Here is an 18,316-nt window from a genome sequence, read left to right on the forward strand (position 1 = left end):
TGGAAGTTCCTCATCTCACAAGAAAGAGAGAGGAAGAAAGAAAGAAAGGCAAAGAAAGAGGCTGAGAGAACAAGACTGAGGAAGATATTTAAGAAAAAAAGAGGAAGAGGAAGAAAAATAAAAGAAAGAAGAAAAGAGAAATAGAGAAAAATTAGAGCTAAAAGAGAGAGGGAAAGACAGAGGAAGCAAAAATGAGAGAGACAAAAAGAAAGAAGGAGAAAGAGAAAAAAGAGAGAAAGGGAAGGGGAAAGGGAAAGGGAAAGGGAAAGGGAAAGGGAAAGGGAAAGGGAAAGGGAAAGGGAAAGGGAAAGGGAAAGGGGGAAAGGGAGAAAGAGAAAGAGAGAAAGAGAAAGTGAGAAAGAGAAAGTGAGAAAGAGAGAAAGAGAGAAAGAGAGAAAGAGAGAAAGAAAGAGAGAAAGAGAGAAAGAGAGAGAGAAAGAGAGAAAGAGAGAGAGAGAGAGAGAGAGAGAAAGAAAGAAAGAAAGAAAGAAAGAAAGAAAGAAAGAAAGAAAGAAAGAAAGAAAGAAAGAAAGAAAGAAAGAAAGAAAGAAAGAAAGAAAGAGAGAAAGAGAGAAAGGAAGAGAGAAAGAAAGAAAGAAAGAAAGAGAGAGAGAAAGAGAGAAAGAGAGAGAGAAAGAAAGAAAGAAAGAAAGAAAGAGAGAATGAAAGGATTAAGATAGAGAAAATGAAGGAAAAAATAAAGACAAAGAAAGAAAAACCACAGTTTTCCCTATTTGCAATCTGCAAAGGGGCTGTTTTCCCTTCCAAAATTCTGCAAAGTGATGTGAGGCAGAGAAAAAACAGGGAGACTGTCCCATGCAGAAGGATTTGGGAGATAGCACCTGGCACAATCTTTGCTACAGTAAGTTGGTTATTCTTTATTGCGTTGGAAATAAAACAGTCATGGAAAGTCCTGCATAAATCCACAGCCATGGCCTGCAAAATCCCTGCCTCACTTTGACTTTGCTGAATATTTTCAGGGTTTAGGGCTCGTGGGGTTTTGGGGATTTTTTAAATTCAATTTTGTTTCAAGGATGGAAATTAGAGCTAGTCATGGCATTTGCTCTTCTGAGGGCAGGAAGGGGCAAGTCTCTCTATACAGAGAAATTCTTCTGATGTGTTTCTAGTGAGGGTGAGCAAAGCGCTGTGCCTAGCTCGTAATCCAGGGTGATATTTTTAAAGAGGATTTTTATCTTTTCCCAGAACATGTTCCCATTGAGCAAACCAAAGCTTGGTGGACAACTGGAAGATGAACAGCTGGTGGAGAGCTGTGCCATGTGTTATTTCTGTGGGATTCTGGTAATTTATGTCAGATCTATGGTTAATTAATCAAATGGAAACATTTTCATGCTGGCCCTGGGACAGGGAAGGAGGATGGACCATTGGAGACTGACTCTGCAGGAGGCTGCTCTAAAAGCCAACCCCTCTTGATGTCTGTGGGGCCACGAAGAGGCAGATGGGCCAAGGGCAAGGGGACACTACAGGTCCATAAATCCAGACGGCATCTCTCAAGGAATAAACTTCTTCCTAGCAGGGCACAGCTCAGATATGTTGGAGATATGGAAGGCCAGCTCTGCAAAAAGAAAACTAATGGGAAAAGCTCTTGTAAGGGGCTGAGTGCTGATGTTCTCCATCTGAGAATGCTCCACGGCCCTGAGAGGTCTGGAGCAGCTGAGCTTGCAGCCTTTGAAAGCAGAGCTTGATTCCAGCACCTGCTTTTCTATAAAAAGACCTTGGACTTGGGATCAACTGAATTCCTTTTGGGGAGGAAGATCCAGCACGCCACGAAACATCAACCAGGAGATCTCCTCCTCTCTCCAGAGAGCCAGTGCTGAGGCATTCCCACTGTTTGACTGGAGTAACTCTGGACCTGGAACAAAGGAAGAACAAAGCTTACCAAGCTGGGGAGATGAGCACCACGAGCAGCTTTTCAGAGATGCGGCCAATCCTGCAACAAATCACAGGATTTGCAGTCAGCAGCAAGGCCAAAAGCCGGCATCCATCGAGCTGTGGGATTTGGCCACAGGACAGTGCCTATATCTGCATGCCAAGCAAGGATTCCTGCCAGTGCCTAGTGTCAGGCTGTTTATTTCTGTCTGGATTAAAACCAATTAGAACATCAAGCAGCAAAATCAGAGTGCAGCTGTCATTTAAAAGATGTGGTGGAGATAAGGGAAGACTGGAAGTTAATTGGTCAATGACTAGAAGGAAGGTAAGCAAAGAGAGAGGTATGGAGTTGTTCTATTTCTGGAGCTGAGAAGGAAAGATTTGTTCCCTATCCTCCTGTGTGAAAAGAATATTTAAAAAGCTTTCAGGAAGGAAAAAGCTGATGAAAGCAAACTGCAAAAGTTTAGGTTACTTGGACCGCTTGTGGTGTGAAGACAGAAAAGAAGAAGGGGACTGCCGAGAAAAGGAAAATTAAATGAATCAATTTGTCCTCGTGAGTCTCAGCATGGGTTTAGCTGGGATTTGTGCAGGTTATACCTTTGCCAAGTGTGCCCAAGGGTGTGATCCACACCTCTTGCTCCAGACTGTTGCATAGAGTGGCCGTGAGCTGGTGGGGTCACCCCAGAGGTGGCTGCAGGTCGCTAACAGTGCTCTGCCACTTTACAGGCTGCACGAGTAAGATCGTGTTATGCTGGAAAAGCCCTTGGAGACCCTCTGGGATGAAGGACTTGAAGAAGTTGGATAGCTCCATACATTCAAGTCTAGCTCTCTTATTTTTGGGAAAGGCCACTGGAGATTTTTCAGGCATTGAGAACAAGAACACATGCACCGGCATTGTCCAGCGCAGGGAGGGCAGTTGCACGAGCCATTAATGGTCAATAAACCCAGAAAATTTTGTTGGTTCCTGCTGGAGGCTTGGAAATGTCCCCATTCTGGTGGTTCAGCAGTAGCAAAGCTTGGAGAAAAGTGGAAAGAGGTGTGGTGGGGGCAGGAGATGTGAAAATGAGCCATGACCTTTGCCCGCGTGGTCGCCTCTTGGACGTTTGGTCCTAACTGTCTCGATATCCATCGGCTCTGTGGGATGCAGAGCCAGCTCCTCTGGAACATGGAATTTGTGCTTCTGGAAGGGAACATGGAGCTTATTGCGAGTGCTGAAGGCTCATTTTGTTTCTCATGGTGGCAAGGGCTGGTCGTCCACACTCCGCTGCTGCCGGTACCTTGCGACTTCAGCAGTGTGGAACGGCTGCCACAAAAGCCAAATTCATCCATCAGAGAGCTGGGAGAAAGCCCAGGGAACTGCCTGCTGTGATCCTGATAAAACACGTGCTTCCGAGAGGAAAAACCCAGCCTTTGGTGGTTAAGGATGGATCAAATCCTGCCCTCAAACCCCTCCGCGGTCAGAGACCGCCGGGCCTGGTGCTGGTGTCCCACTGGAGCCACGCCCTCGGATCCTCCTGGTCCCAGTGGCACCCGCAGCCCGGCCTGGAGCACGTCCCCGCCGTAAGATCCCAAGGGAAAGTCAAACCTGGACTTCACAGCAAATCAAATGGAACGCAACTGAACCGCGAGCGTGATGCGAAACATCGTTTTGGCCAGACGAAACGCAGTTTCCACAACCTGGTTTTAAGGAACAGTATCACACAGAGATAGATACACTATGCTAGGTCTGGAGGAAAGAAAAGAAACCAATATGCTAAATAAACTAAGACATACAGTATAGGGGATATTCTGATCAACAAACCAATCACCATTAGAATCAAAAAGTAAACCAGCCTTTCACTTAGGACCCTAACAACATTTCTCAATGCACTAAGTACATTTTAAACCATGCAAGTTTACACAAACATCTTAACTAGGTTTTTTTTTTTTTTTTTACTTTTTAAAACACCAACATTATGCATTTCTTTGTTAATTATATTGGTTAAAGTTGCAGCCGTTCACTGCCAAATATCAGATACATCATATACATATTTTTATACAGAATCTGGACAACACAACATTACACAGCCTAAATAGAGAAAAAAAGATTATTTGTTCCTTTGTTTGTTTGTTTTTTTCAGTTTTGTAAAAAATATGAAATGGTGATAGGAAGGAGGGAGAAGGCGTGGGAAATCTTCTACCAAATTAAAGGATTATATCAAAAGAATTCCCAAATCACAGTACAACAAGGAAAAAAATGGTTCGAACTCAGCTCCACATTTAAGATTCTCTTAGCTAAGAAACAAGACTTTACACACAGAATGTATCAGTATTTAAAAATAGAAAGAATTGCAACACCATGCTGTGATTCCAAATACATCTTAGTTCAAAAAAATGCTCAAAAGGGGAAGGTAAAAAAAAGGAAAAAAAAAAATATTAATCGATAAACTCAGTGATTGCAAAGTTATCTCGTTGGTTTGGATTTCCTACCTACTCGCGATGCATTGCCGTGGGATGGAGCTGGACAGCCACGGCGGCCGGGACAATGCCAGGATAAAGGAATGACTCGGGAATCGCTCGCTGGGTTCTGTGGGGACAGCTGGAACTCGGAACGGGATCTGAAACCATCCCAAAGGTTTGGGGTCTTTGCTTTTCCTTCTACTCGGCTCTGAACAAGAGCAGGGCGGGGACCTGCGTGGCTCCCCCACGGCCATACCCTGCCCATCCACACGGAGCAATGCACGTGTTGGATTAGACGGAAAGGAAACGGAACCTGGAAATCAACCATGGAGGATGCTGTGGTTGGCATGGCAAGTATACAAAAATGCTAAAATTTCAGATATAATCAAAGATACAAAATCAGTTCTGACAAGAGGTTGTTTTTTTTTTTGTAGTTTTTTTTTTTTTTAATAGCAACCATTACAGTGCAAGGTTTTAAAAGTAATTATTACAGTAAAAGGTGTGTATCTGGTTTTACAGTAACTGTAGCACTGCTTTTTGTTATGTATAGTAGGTCCCTGATGTAAAGTGTATGCACCAGTTTGAGAGAAAACCCCGCACAATAACGGCTCTTTAGCTTTAAATACATTTTTCTTTTTTTTTAAACAGATACAAAATAACACATCAAGTTCACAATTTCACAAGCACGGACTTTTGCCTTAATAAAAAGCATGAAAACTTGGTCGAAACCCCGACATTTAAAGAAATGTAAAAACCGTTCGATGAGGGATGCGAGTGTGTGTTTGAGTCACGGCTTTCTGCCACCCCACCGAGCTGCTGGATGAGTCTGTGCTGTCCAAACTGCTGCTTCTTGTTCCCACACCAGGGGTATTTTTTTGGCCAGGTAAAGTGGTGTTCAGCTTCCCACATCTGGGATTTGAGTTTGTGCATTTAACGTTATCAACGATCTATTTTTTGGGTGGATGAATTCTCAAAAAGAAGGATCATCCACAGAGAGTCTGTGCCTCCAAGCCACAGGTTCATTTGGAAGGGGCTCTTAAATGATCAGGATGAGATGCAATTGACTGCAGCCCTGCAATAATCCTTGGAAAATGGTTGGAAAAGACCTCTACGATCATCAAGTCCAACCATCAACCCAGCACCATGTTCACCATTAAACCATGTCCTCAAGTGCCACATCCACTCCGGTCTCACTGCACCCAGCTTTGACTTTTCTAAGTTAAAGAATCTTTAGAATTATAGAATCACAAAATATCCATGCTGGGAGGGACCCAAAAGGATCGTCAAAGTCCAGCTCCTGGCTCTGCACAGAACAGTTCCAAGAATCCCACCCTGTACCTGAAGCATCAAGGTAACTCGCTATTTTAGTCAAATGCATTGATTTTATTTCACAACCAACCTGACTTTTTTGTAAGCATGAAAACAGTAATCAGAAAATAGCCAGGAAAATCCAATGCTGCAGTTTAAATCCCAGCTCCAAGAGGAGGCATCCAGCTGACTTCATAACCACCAAAACCACAGGCTTCCAACAGAAATGTTCCTGTCCTTCCACAGTGTTTCAGGAATTTATTTAGTGCATAATTTTGCACTTTCTACCTTTTCAAATTACCTTTTCTCAGGCAAATAATATGTTTTTTGCCTGAGATCAAGTTATTGGAAGTTAGACCCAGAAAAGTGGTGTTTGAGAGGAAAAGAATTCCTCTCCAAAGGTAAACATCTCCTTCCATTGATGGTGGAGGAAGCAGATGCAAAGAACTCAGACCAAACTCTTCAAGGAAGAGAAAGTTTAGTGGGATTAATTCCTCTTTCGAGTGCTCTCCCAACTCCAAAAGGGTGGGTAAGTAAATATGCAGTACTCGGGTGGGAAAGGCTGCAGAAATGCTTAACAGGAAGATCTTATACAAAAAATACCAAACATATTTTGAAAATTACATCTGCAATCCTTAGCAAAATGCAGTCACAGCCAGAGGCTGGAGGAGGTTTGATGAACATTGTGAGCTCAAAGGAGATAACGACAAAAGTTTTATCAAAGGTCTTCCATCTCTGCCTCCCTTTAGATTTTATTCTGGACACTTGAGGGACTTTTAGAAGCAGCAGGAGTCCAACACAAGAGTGGGATGCCCTTGGTTGTGTCAGTGACCATGTTTTAGTTCTGTCAGACACTACATCCTCCCAGTAGATTCCTGCAGTCAGCTCCACCACTGCCCCTCAGCTCCTCCTTGCCAACTCTGTCCGTGTAGGAATCCCTCCTTTCCCACAGCACACCTGTCCTGGGGAGCTTTTCCCCATGGCAAACGAGGTGTTTCCTGATTTTTAAACACTACCTGCTTTTTGAGAAAAGCCTGGCTCTGCCTTTGGGATCTACCCAGCACCAGGGGAGCTCATAGCAGTCTAGCCCATGGAAAAGTGAAAACCTTGACAAAATCCCTGGTCAGGAAGAATTCATCTCTTTAAAGAGGAAAGGATCAAGGATTAGACACATTCTCATCACAGTGCTCCTCTACCCTAGGCTTTAATTAACAAGACACTCCTCTGGAAGCTTGATGGGCCAGTGGAAGAGCAATCCAAGCGTGGAGGCCTGTGGTAAGCCAAGAATCCAAGCGTTGAGGCCTGTGGTGTTGTGTGGTGCCCAGCTGCAGGAGGGATTTCTTTGTGATCATTATTCTAAAGCAAAAATCCCTTTAACAGACTAATTCAACAAAAAACACCTGCAACCTTGTCAAAGGAAAAGCACTGCTCCTCCCAAACTATGAGGAACAAGGCAGTGAAGTACAGGCCTAACTACAGAAGGCTGAAAAGTCAGGAATTCTGTGAAAACTTTATGGCCGTTCCAGAAAATACTCAGACAATTAAAGCACAAGCTTTCAGGCTGGAAAAGAAGTGGTGGAAATGAGATAAGCCAAGTTGCTTCTATCAGACTGTATCAAGGTTTGGGATCTGAGACTGTGAGGCTTTTTGAGAGGGGTAGGCTTTATTATTGCAGGAAACAATGAAGATCTCTACTTTTTACAGTGATTTCTCCTCTTGGTGTTAATGTCTGAACTTCTCTGATGAATTGCAGATGGAAGAAGGACAGCAGGAATGTTGCCTCATTCCTACACAAAGGAATTTGCTGCATGAGTAGTGAAAATGGCCTGTGATCTCTACATTGTGTTAGAGGATCACCCCTGGCTCCTTCTGTAGTCACTGGAAGGAAATTGGCATTTCCAGAGCCTGATTGATCCCTCCTGCTTTAGATATCTCAGCTAGGAGGGGTGAGTGTTCTTCTCCAAGGATCAAAGACAAAGTTGAGCAGCACTAGTTCGAGTTTGGGGAGTTAACTTTTAGTTATCTAAGTCACACAAAGTGAATTTTACCAGCAGTATTCAGTCTTAAACGTTTGTGGAGGTTTGGATTTTTTAAAGTACCAACACATTTCAATGCTGGCGTATTCCATCCTGAATTTATTAATCCACATTGGAGCAACAGCCATCTTAATTTTTTGTTCCTTCATTTCATGCCAAGGCAACACAGCTGCTTTTCCCCAGTGTTGTCAGCACAGCTGTAATTGTTTTCCCACTTGGGTCTCCCATGTTCAGCCCTGGCCAGTGGCTTTGGGAACTGAACACCTCTGGTTCTTTGAGTCATGCAATGATTGCTGGAGCACCCAGAGATTCCAGAGGGATATTCACAACGTAATCAGCAGGATCTGTGCATTTTGGAACATGGGGAATGTCTCAGCACTGGCTCATTGACATTAATTCTCTAAAATATTTTGTAAGGTGAAAACAAATGATGCCATTTGTTCTGCCAGAGAAAAGATGTCAGATTCATGCAAGAGATGTGGGTACACTGAAGGATTCCTTCTTCAAAAATAAGGTACCAGACATTGCAGTTCAAGCCTCTGAACTGTTTTTAGATGTTTCAATGGAAATCCAGAAGAGGAGCTGCAGTGCCCCTTTGGAGGGGCTTGGCAAGCTGATCTTGGTTGTTCAAGTTTATCTGAATTCCCAAAATGAGCAAAATTGGCTGTGGCCAAGTCTGGACAGAAGACCAAGACTGAAAGCAGCTCAAGATTTTCAGCAGGTGACACTTCTCTACTGAAACCCTGAGCTGGGATGAGAGGATGAAAATGAGGTTGTTTGGGATGAAATGATGAGATTGTTTGGAAGTGCTGCTGTGTAAATAGATGTTAAGCGGCCATTAAGGTTCCAATGAGATCTTTTTACAGAAATCAAACTCTCAAATATTATCAAGTTGAGTCACAGTGTTAAAAGTGAGAAGTTCTTTTCCTCCCACAAAGATTGGAAGAAACAGGAGATCACCTTGACAGGTGAGCAGTCTGCAGGGCACACTTTAAAAATTGATTTGATCTTGGGACACTGGGAGCCTCATTATCTGAACAAACAGAGATTGATGCCCGCGTTTGAGTTGGTATCTCGGACTCCTTCTAAAGTCAAGACAGACGCAGACATTTCTAGGTCATGATTCACCTGACAAAGTGCAGGCAGCTGCTTTACAATGACAGGAATTGCATCCAAGAAAGGCACATTCCTTCCTAAATGTGGCATCCATTCATTAATCTACACAAGTGGGACAACCACGCTGAAAATGTCTAAAATTGGGTGAGTCAAATTTCACCTTCATTGCAGAGTTATTCATTTTCACTTTTTTTTTTTTTTTTTTCTTTCTTTTTGCCTCCCAGAGCAGCCAGGATGTCATGGAGCAAAAACAAACCTCAAGGACCAATTGTATTTCTAGGGGGACAGTCAGAAACCTTAAAACTTCCTGCTGCAGCTCTGTGGGAGACCTTTTCTGGATGAAGAGCAAGGGGAAGAAATAAAATTGCCCTGGAAGAAAGACAGGGAATCATTATCTTGCCTCACGCTCCCATCTAGGGTGTACAGGGGTGACAAATTGTCATGGGAATGTAGATGAAAGGTACCTTAATAAAGAACAGAAAACAAACCATGAGCTAAAACTTATGTTGTTACTGCTAAGAGAAATTTTCAAAGGACAAAAACACCTGGGTATTCTCACAGTGTTCTTCTTGGTTCCTACAAAAGCAATGATTCCAAAATCCTACCATGATAACCAGGCCTGGACACACCTGGGGGAGGACATCTGGCTGCTAAAGCCTGCAGGTTTAAGGGATTTATCTTCTGGAACTCCTCAAGTAGCTAAATAAATTATAAATGTAGCCATGGGATGTGAAAACAACAACATTTCACAAATTGTTTAAATATTTCCAGGCTATACCAAATGAGAAATGAGCACAGAATGGTTTCTTTAAATACCTGGTATGATTTTTAATACCAGATTGATTCCAACTCTTTTTGTTTCATGCAATTCAGGCCCTTCTTTTCCTGAGAAAGGAACTGAGCTGCTCAAATAAAGGGTTACAGGTGATTTCTGCTGTTTGAATTGCCAAAATTTGGCTGATGTTGATGGAGGTTGCTCTTGTCGTAAGAAGATGCAAATACATTTGTTTTTTCTGCTAAAATGTGACATTTTTATAGGAAAAACCCCTAACATTGCAAAAGCATCTGATGCACTGAACACAGGACGTGATGGAGCCAGCATAGAAGTGATCCAGAGAGTTGTGCAGCCAAATCTGATTTGCCAAATCTGTGGACTTTTAACCCAATCTGAAGTTGCAAACACTTCCTCAGGCCTCACTTGATGCAAATTCTTTCACTGCTCTTGGCTGTGAGTTTTAAGAGAGCCCAAGGCTGATTTCTTAAAGTGAGCATCAGAGCCTGGGAAGGATTTGGGGAAGAAAACAAAGAATTATACTTTAAATCAATCTTGAACTGGGGGGAAGCCAGAAAAAAAAAATAGCCAGAAAAAGTCCCTCTAGTCTGAAAAATGAGGAATTATTGCAGGAAAATGCAACCAGCTCTGAAGGTGCTGAATTCTGCAGAAATATCTCACATATTGAAGGGAAATGCACATAAACACAAGTATTAAACTCAGGCAGCACTGTGGAGTCATTATTTTTTTAAAAAAGCAAATGTAACAAGGCCATATGCCGTCCTTGAGGCTCTGCTGGCAGCATAACAAAGGGAAGGCATGGACCAAAAAAATTCTGGGCTCTTCCTGGAACATTCTGATCCCCTCAGCTCCCACGGAAAGCAGGGATGGTATTTTGGGACTTAATAAGAAACCTTTGGCACGTTGCAAAGTTGGAGCCTCTTGCTTTGGTGTGGGGTAAGAAGAGGGTGCAAGTCAGAAGGATGAAATGGGCCACAAAAGTTTGTTAACGATAGAATGACAACGCTGGGATAAAATCCATTTTTAGACATTTCTGAGCACTTTCCAGTCACGTTTTGGGGGCTGGCATAGTCTGAGGTGATACAAGAGGCAGGGTTTGAAGGGGGGAGGTATTTTAATAATAAAATATATATTTCTTGTAAAAGATACGACCTCTTCCCCAAACCTTGGCTCTTTCTTATTTAGCATGGACTTGTTTTCAGGTTCAGTCCGATATCACCTCCTCTTGACTTGTGCACTGTTGCTTGTCATGACATGGAACAAAAAGCTGATAAGTTTTGTGGTGACTTTATCCATAATAAATTAAAAACCTCTGTGACAGTTTTTTTCCCTGTGAAAATGTCCCTGAGCCCCCACAAAAGGGTGCCCACAACCAGAGAGATCTACTAAAGACAGACTTGTCTCCAGACCTGCTACTAAATCCTCACATGGGGGAATCTCTGGGTCAACACTCACTGACTGCAGCCAAAACTGTGCCAAGAACTGAAAAACTTTTGACAACTGAGTGCCAGATCCTGCTCTGTGTAATTTATTAGTGTGAGTGGAGACAAGGAATCAACAGGAATGGGAGAATAATCTGTATGTCTTATTAAGTTTAGAGGTTTTGCCACTTCAAAGCACATCCAAAATGTTACTCAGCCCCTCATCCTGCTTCTCAGGGATGAAGAGACCCTAAGCAATTCCTCTAGAGAAAGAGTTTGGTTGCTCATCTTGAAGACTGGACTTGGCTGGGCAGTGAAAGGCTCATCTGGTGCTCAGGAAGAGCTGTACCAAATTCCCTGCCAGGTGATGTCATCGGTGCTGAGCTCATGATCCAAAGAGGGACTGGCACCGGGAGGAGCTGAGTGTCCTCACAGCCAGTGCCATTAACACCTCACAGAAGGAACAGGGTGCATGTTCCAGACTCGAGCCAGCCTCGGAGATGGGGCAGGCCCCCTGAGGAGGAGGAAGATCATCCTCTCAGCTTCTACCAGCCTTACACCTCCTCCTGGCATGCCTGGTCCGGGTCAGGCAGGACTTTATGTTGACTGTTTTGGTGAGTGCAGGCTGGTTCTCCTCAGGTTTGAGATGATCCATCACTTGTTTGAGCAATTATTTCTTCCTGAGAGGAGGATGGACATAATCCACAGTTGCCCCATCAGGCATTTTGTCCTCAGCCTCCTTTGCTGAGTCCGTGTTTCAGAGGAGAATTTCAGTGGGCTAAAACTGCAGCACTTCTTCCATATATTTTAAGCTCTGGTATCTTTTGTAGGATCTTCAGATGGTGCACTGGTCTGTCCTTCCTCATGTGAGCCTGGGCATGTCCTGATGCCCAACCCTACAGCCAGGAAGGGACCCTCAAACCACGGTTTCACCCTCATGCCTTGGACAAAACTTTGTTTCTTGACTTGAGCTGAGGAGAGAGTGAGCCAAATCTGACTCTGTGCAGGGCCTTGTGCCTCCAAACCTCAGGAATAACAGAGAGAAAATAAAACCAAGTCCTGCAGCCTCTGTCACTGCTCTGCTGCCCAAAGGATCTCAGGAAACCCTTGATCCAAATCAAATGAGTCTTGGTTTCTGTACGAGCTCCATGGTCAGAACCTGTTCAATATTTTATCCAAACCTCTCTTTAGTAGGTGAGACAGCACAAGACATTCCCAGTGCTGCTATATCCACTTGCTAAATCCCATTTGTCATGCAACAGGCAGCAGAGAGGCAATTCCTGCTCAAACAGCACACCTTGGCCACTGATGGATGCTCTGCTCCAGGCCAGGACAGAAGCTGGGTCAGCTCCGTGGAGCTGGTAAAGCTTTCCCACATTTAGCAAGGTGGAATAAGAGGAGAATTTTGCTCAGGAGCCAGCTTCCAAAGCAAAAAGGATCATTATAGAAATGAGCAGTCCTGAAACATGGAAAGGAACAAGTAGCCCAGCAGTGAGCATGAAGCTTCTCCACAGAGATGGAAGAGACACAGGAAGATCCTCAAAAAAGCAAAGCTGATGCTGCAGAAGGATTCAAAACCTCAGAGTTGGCATTAAGAAATCATTGCAACATGACCACAGTAACAAACCAACCAGATGTGACAAGGAAATGCTTCCATGATCAAAACCAAAGGCATCCCATTAGCACCAGTGGAAATAATTGTGAGAGTAAGGGAAAAAAAACTGAGCTCCCTTCAAAGAGATGAAGAAGGAGAAATGCTGAAGGCTTCCCCAGTTCATCAAACCACCACCAGCCCTCTGAACATGTGAGGACATTGTTAATGCTGCTTCAACATGAAATTCAGCCAGCACCTGCAGCTCTGGAGGGCAGAGAGGATCCACCAGGAACCTCGTTAACATTAATCAGCATTAATTAAATCCACCCAATCAGATCCACCAGTGATTCCACGACCTGGTCCTTCCCAGGCAACGTTTCACTGCAGATGAGAGAAAAGCCAGGCTGTCTCTTCCATTTGCTGGAGATATTCTCTGCCACTCAGTTAAAAGGAGACCTTTTTGACTTCACAGCAGGGATTGAAGACAATAAGCACAAAGTACAAAATCCAACCCTATTTCTGAGGCAAATAAAGAACAAATAAGGCCAGGGATTCCATGTGATTTCTGAGCAGAAACGAAACAGCTGCATCTCTCCCTTCTGCCTAATGCAAGATGATAAATGAACGGATTGAAAGGATTGTGTATTTCATGTCCAAATTTGGGGATTATAATAGACAAAGATTGAACTACCATAATGGACCCTCAATCAAATTATAGCAGTTTAACAATAAATTGTGCTTTTTGGTATCTCAAGCTCCTCTTAAACTTCAGAAAGTCTCATTATCTCAAAATAAATCTTTCTAAAAGCTCAGTAGAATGACAAAATGCCCAAATTCAAACACACACTTTGGAAGCATACTTTTCATATAGATATTTTTCCCATTGTTAAATTATTTCTTTTTCCAATTCAACTCCAACCTGTAATTCCATCTGCTATACAACTTCATGAACACATCTGTATTTCATTCCAAATAGACAAAATACTACACGATAAAAATAGAAATAGGTGGGAACAGGCAACAAAAATAATCAAACCAAACCAAAGAACAAGCCAGATTTGTACAGACACCAGATCAGAATGAGGAAAAAAATTTGCTGTTTGTACTGAACAATTGTGCCAGTTTTAGAGAGAAGACTACTCAGAAGGGGTCTTGTGAAACCCAGTCTAAATCTGTGTTTTGCAGTCCTGTCTTGTGCTTTAAGTGAAACCCAAGAGCATTTTCTCCACAGAGATTTATTCATCTTTGGGTTTCATTTCCTGCTTTTTTCTTTATTTCTTTTTCCTTTCTAACCAAAGGAGTCTCGTGAAACCCAGTCTAAATCTGTGTTTTGCAGTCCTGTCTTGTGCTTTTAGTGAACCCAAGAGCATTTTCTCCGCAGAGATATATTCATCTTTGGGTTTCATTTCCTGCTTCTTTCTTTATTTCTTTTTCCTTTCTAAATTTTTAAATTTTTAAAATATTTTCATTTCCTAATGGAACAGCTGGATTTATGTTCAGTAATAATTCTTCTCCTTGCTCTTAAAAAAAAATATGTCATACTCCGTTTGTGTCCAGTTCTTTCTGGTCACTAATTTTTTGTTTGCTTTGACAAAGCAGTGATGGAAAATGTTACATTCCCCACAGTCTGGTGGAAAGGGAGAGGATTTCCCCTCATTTTACTCCCACTAAAGTGTGATTTCTGTAAATGTATTTCCTCACCAAGCTAAGAATGCCAGTACTGGGGGCTTGGTGCTTTATTTATTATTTTTTTTTCTTTCTACTTCCAGCCTATGGGAGCAGCAGGGGCATTGAAAAGGATTGCTCTGGATGGATGTGGGCTTTGTATCCTCACATTTCTGGCAGGAGGATCAAGCTCCTGGAAGGAGGCTCCTGGAAAGGCTTTCCTGGGAATATACAAGTGAGAGGTCCCATCCACCTCAACGGCCCTCTCTGATTCTCCTCCCCACCCTACAGGACTCAGCCAGAAATTCAGAGCCCGATGTTGGTCACTGAGGCTTTCCTGGCTCGTCACAGGGTCCAAGGACATTTCCCACCAGATGAGCATAGGGCAGAGTCTTCCTCACTTTGCCAGGAGCCCCCACATTCCATTGCCAGAGCACAAGGAATCGTGTGGCTGAGAATGATGCACATGACCAAAAAACGAGGGCTTCTCCCTTGCCAGGATATTTGTGCTCTGACCATGGGAATTTGGCTTTAGCCCATCAGGGTGAGCCTCAAATCCTCAATTCCAGCCCTACTGAAGGAGATGCATCCCATGTGCCTCGGCCAAGTGATTCGGGGATTTTTGGTGATTTGTCCCGGGGAACTCTTTGTCTCTCTCCACTCCCACAGGAAGGACCTGGATTAGTGACTCTGGGTCAGTGGCTGCCACCAGATGGACAAGTCTTTAATGAATGTGGTCCCGTGGCTCAGGGAAGGGCCACGTTCCAATTATTTCAAAGCATGGACCCCCTCTTCACCCAATGGAAGGAGATGAACATATTTTTCCTCCCTCAGTCCTAAAAGCCCCTCTTTGTCTGCTCCCTCTCTGCCTCCTGCCAAATTCAGTGTTGAGATCAGACAAAACAAAATTGAAAGATCAGGACTGCAAATCATTTTCTTTCAATTTTGCTGCTTGATTCAAGTTACAAACAGGTTATGTTTGGGGAAAAGAAAAAAAGTAAATTCATGTTGGAAAATTCTGGTGTCTATCTCACATCTCAAAAACATCACTTCAATGGGAAAGGAACAGAAATAATAACCATTCACTCATGAACACAATATCGATTCCAGTGTACAGGAAAATAGGATCCAGACAGGATTTTACAACTAAGAAGGAAACATTACAATAAAGATTATGACATTTTATGAATATTCGTGTTATAGATTTGAGCTTTATTGCAAAGCAAAAAATATATATTTGTATATATATATATATATTTTTATCTACATATCACCTCTGACATTGTATACAACACTAAATCACAAGAAATCAAAGAAATCATAGTGAGGTAGATACAAAACAAAGGGATGTTGAAGAATCCAGCTGCTAAATTTGGCTTAACGCAACTGTCATTAACATCTGTATATCCACCACAGCAGTGAGCTTTGATTCACAGCTTGATCAATGGATCCTACTAACATTGATATTGATATTAGAGCCCATTTAGGAATGATGCCATTTGGGGAATGGGGACGAAAATAAATCAGAAGAGTTTCCTACAAACCAGTCGTCTCCAAGGGAAAATTTTCCATTGATTTTTCATGACTTTTAATGTTGATAAAACAGCTCTGAGAAATAGCCTGTGATCTAGGGGTACTGATAGCGCCTGAGGGCAAAGAGGGAGGACTCTCCAGCAGGGGAATCTGCTGGGGTTGAACATAAGCAAAAGCAAAATAAACCATTCTCCCTTCCTTTTTAGGTGGCTGAGAGGAAACAGCACACCCCGGGAATGCTGGAGGCTGCATCCACAAATGTGTGCTGGGGAATATCAGCTCGATGATGGCCAACCAAACAAGGCTTCAGCAGAAGGGCAGCCCCTGGATGGACCCTGCTGCTCTTTTCAGGCAGCAGCAGATACGTGGCAAGAAAATTTGCACCCCTGAAGTGACCGGTGCTGGCGGGACTGGGGCTGGCACCTGGTGGGGTCAGGCTGCTTGCTCTGCATTCCCACAGGGAGACTTGTTAAGGCACCTGGATGACTGGGGCTCTGTGGGTAATTCTCAGCACAATATCCCAGGATGGATTTGGGATAGGCTTGGGCTTTTAAATTTAGTCTGTCAACCCAGGACGACATGTACCTGGTGCTTCCTTCCGTGGGTGGAAAGATGGATATGAGAAGATGTGGGTGTAATGTTAGCCAGGGGGAACCAGGCTGGATGCAGGAAAACATTTCCAGTGTGTTTCCAGCACAGGGATGGTTGGTAAAAGTTCTTTAGGCCACTGGACCACCTTCATCCATGGAGCCATGAATTATTGGTGGTGGGAGGAGCTCTCAGTGCTTTATGTCCAACAGAGACAAAAGCAAGTTGGATTTTCTGGACTAGGAAGCCCCTTTGCTGCTGCTCAAACATCTCCTAATCTTCTTGCAAAGGTAGGAATTTACACCCTGGAAGAAGCACGATTCCCCATCTCTCCTGCAAACAATGGCAATGCGAGTTTTATTCTCCTATCATTTACAATGTCATGGCTGGATTAAAGAAAATGAGGAGAATTGACCAGAACAAATTGGGAATGAGCAGGAGGAGAAGCCAGTGTGACTGTTACCAGCTCGCTGTGTGAATTGAACAAGTCACCATTGGAGAATGACCTTATCCTTCAGGAAAACACACAGAAGGTTATTGCTTGTGCACTCATTTCCAAGAGATTTTTTGGGAACCCCTACAGCGACCAGAAGACGGTCACAGAAAGTGTGTAGCACTAGAGAAAATCAAATTCTCCCATTTCTTGAATGGATCCTACACTGAATTGCAGCCTGATACCTTTAGTCCTGCAAGGGGAATGTCTGATATGGATGTGCCACTTTGGCAGGGGCTGCAGAGCCAAATTCCCCACTCCAGAGCTATGTTGAAGGAGATAGTTTTGAATGCTCTTTAGCAGAGTACAAATTTCTCATGAGAAGCCATGGTGGAGAGTGTCTTTGAAACATGGCAAATCCTGTCCACTTTGGATGGGATTCAGCTCACCTAAATGTTACCAAATAAAGGCCACACAACAGATCTGAAATCAACTGGGATGAATCTCTACCTGGCAGTCTCCCTTGACTTTGGAATGGACCTTGATAACTCTTGAGATACCCAAATCTTCTGGCTAAATTAAAAGATTGGATCCATTCACATAAAGCCAAGGAGCTTTGGACAAACCTCCACATCCAGGGGAATCTGTCAAAAAATGCACCCTTGTCTTAGGCTCTGGAAGCTGGAAGTGATTTTATACTTGTCCACAATGTGAATTTCCCGTTTTTTCCCAAAGACACTGCTAAAGATTTGGGTTTTCATGTCACCCAAAAAGCCACTGAATCATGACTGTGCTTTTATTGACACTCTAAAGGCTGCCTTGCTTTGCTTTGAGGGGACTGGGTAGCACAGAAAGGAAAAATGTATTGCCAAGCATCTTCCATACATTTCCTTTCCCTAACAGATTTTCTTGGTGAGTCACGGAACAAGCAGCTTTTGCAAGTTACTTCCTTTAATAACTGGAGTGTATGAACTTGAAAGATTTTAGCTGCAGGATTACAGATTGAGTCAAACTCGCCTTCTAGGTTCCTCTGCTCACTGAATTTAGCAATTAGGAAAGTATCCTAATTTTTTTTCCTTAAAACTTTAGCAGAAACTGGGGCAGAGGATGACTCCACTTGGCCTCTCAGCACTGCATTTTCAGGGATGGAAATTCTAACTTAAAATGAGCCAGGGGGGAAAAATACTGTCTTCGAAAAGTAGTGATTTTCGAAAAGTAGTGATAAACCATGAAATTAATCATTAATAGTTATTAACCACAGACTGCAGATGCCGGCATCCAGCTTTTCCACTACAGTTGTTTTCAGGTAAATGTGGCAGTAACTTGAGCAGGAAGACTCACACAAAGTTCTTGGTGAGAATCCAAATGCAAAAAATTGGCCAGAAGAAGCACCATTGATACCACAGAACGGTGTGGACACTTGTGCTCCCACTGATACATGGAAGAGATGCCACAAATCCATTCCTTTCGTCCTCCCCACTTTTGCCAGCTTCAGAAAGGGCC

Source organism: Prinia subflava, chromosome 2, assembly GCF_021018805.1.
Source record: "Prinia subflava isolate CZ2003 ecotype Zambia chromosome 2, Cam_Psub_1.2, whole genome shotgun sequence".
Taxonomy (NCBI): Eukaryota; Metazoa; Chordata; class Aves; order Passeriformes; family Cisticolidae; genus Prinia; species Prinia subflava.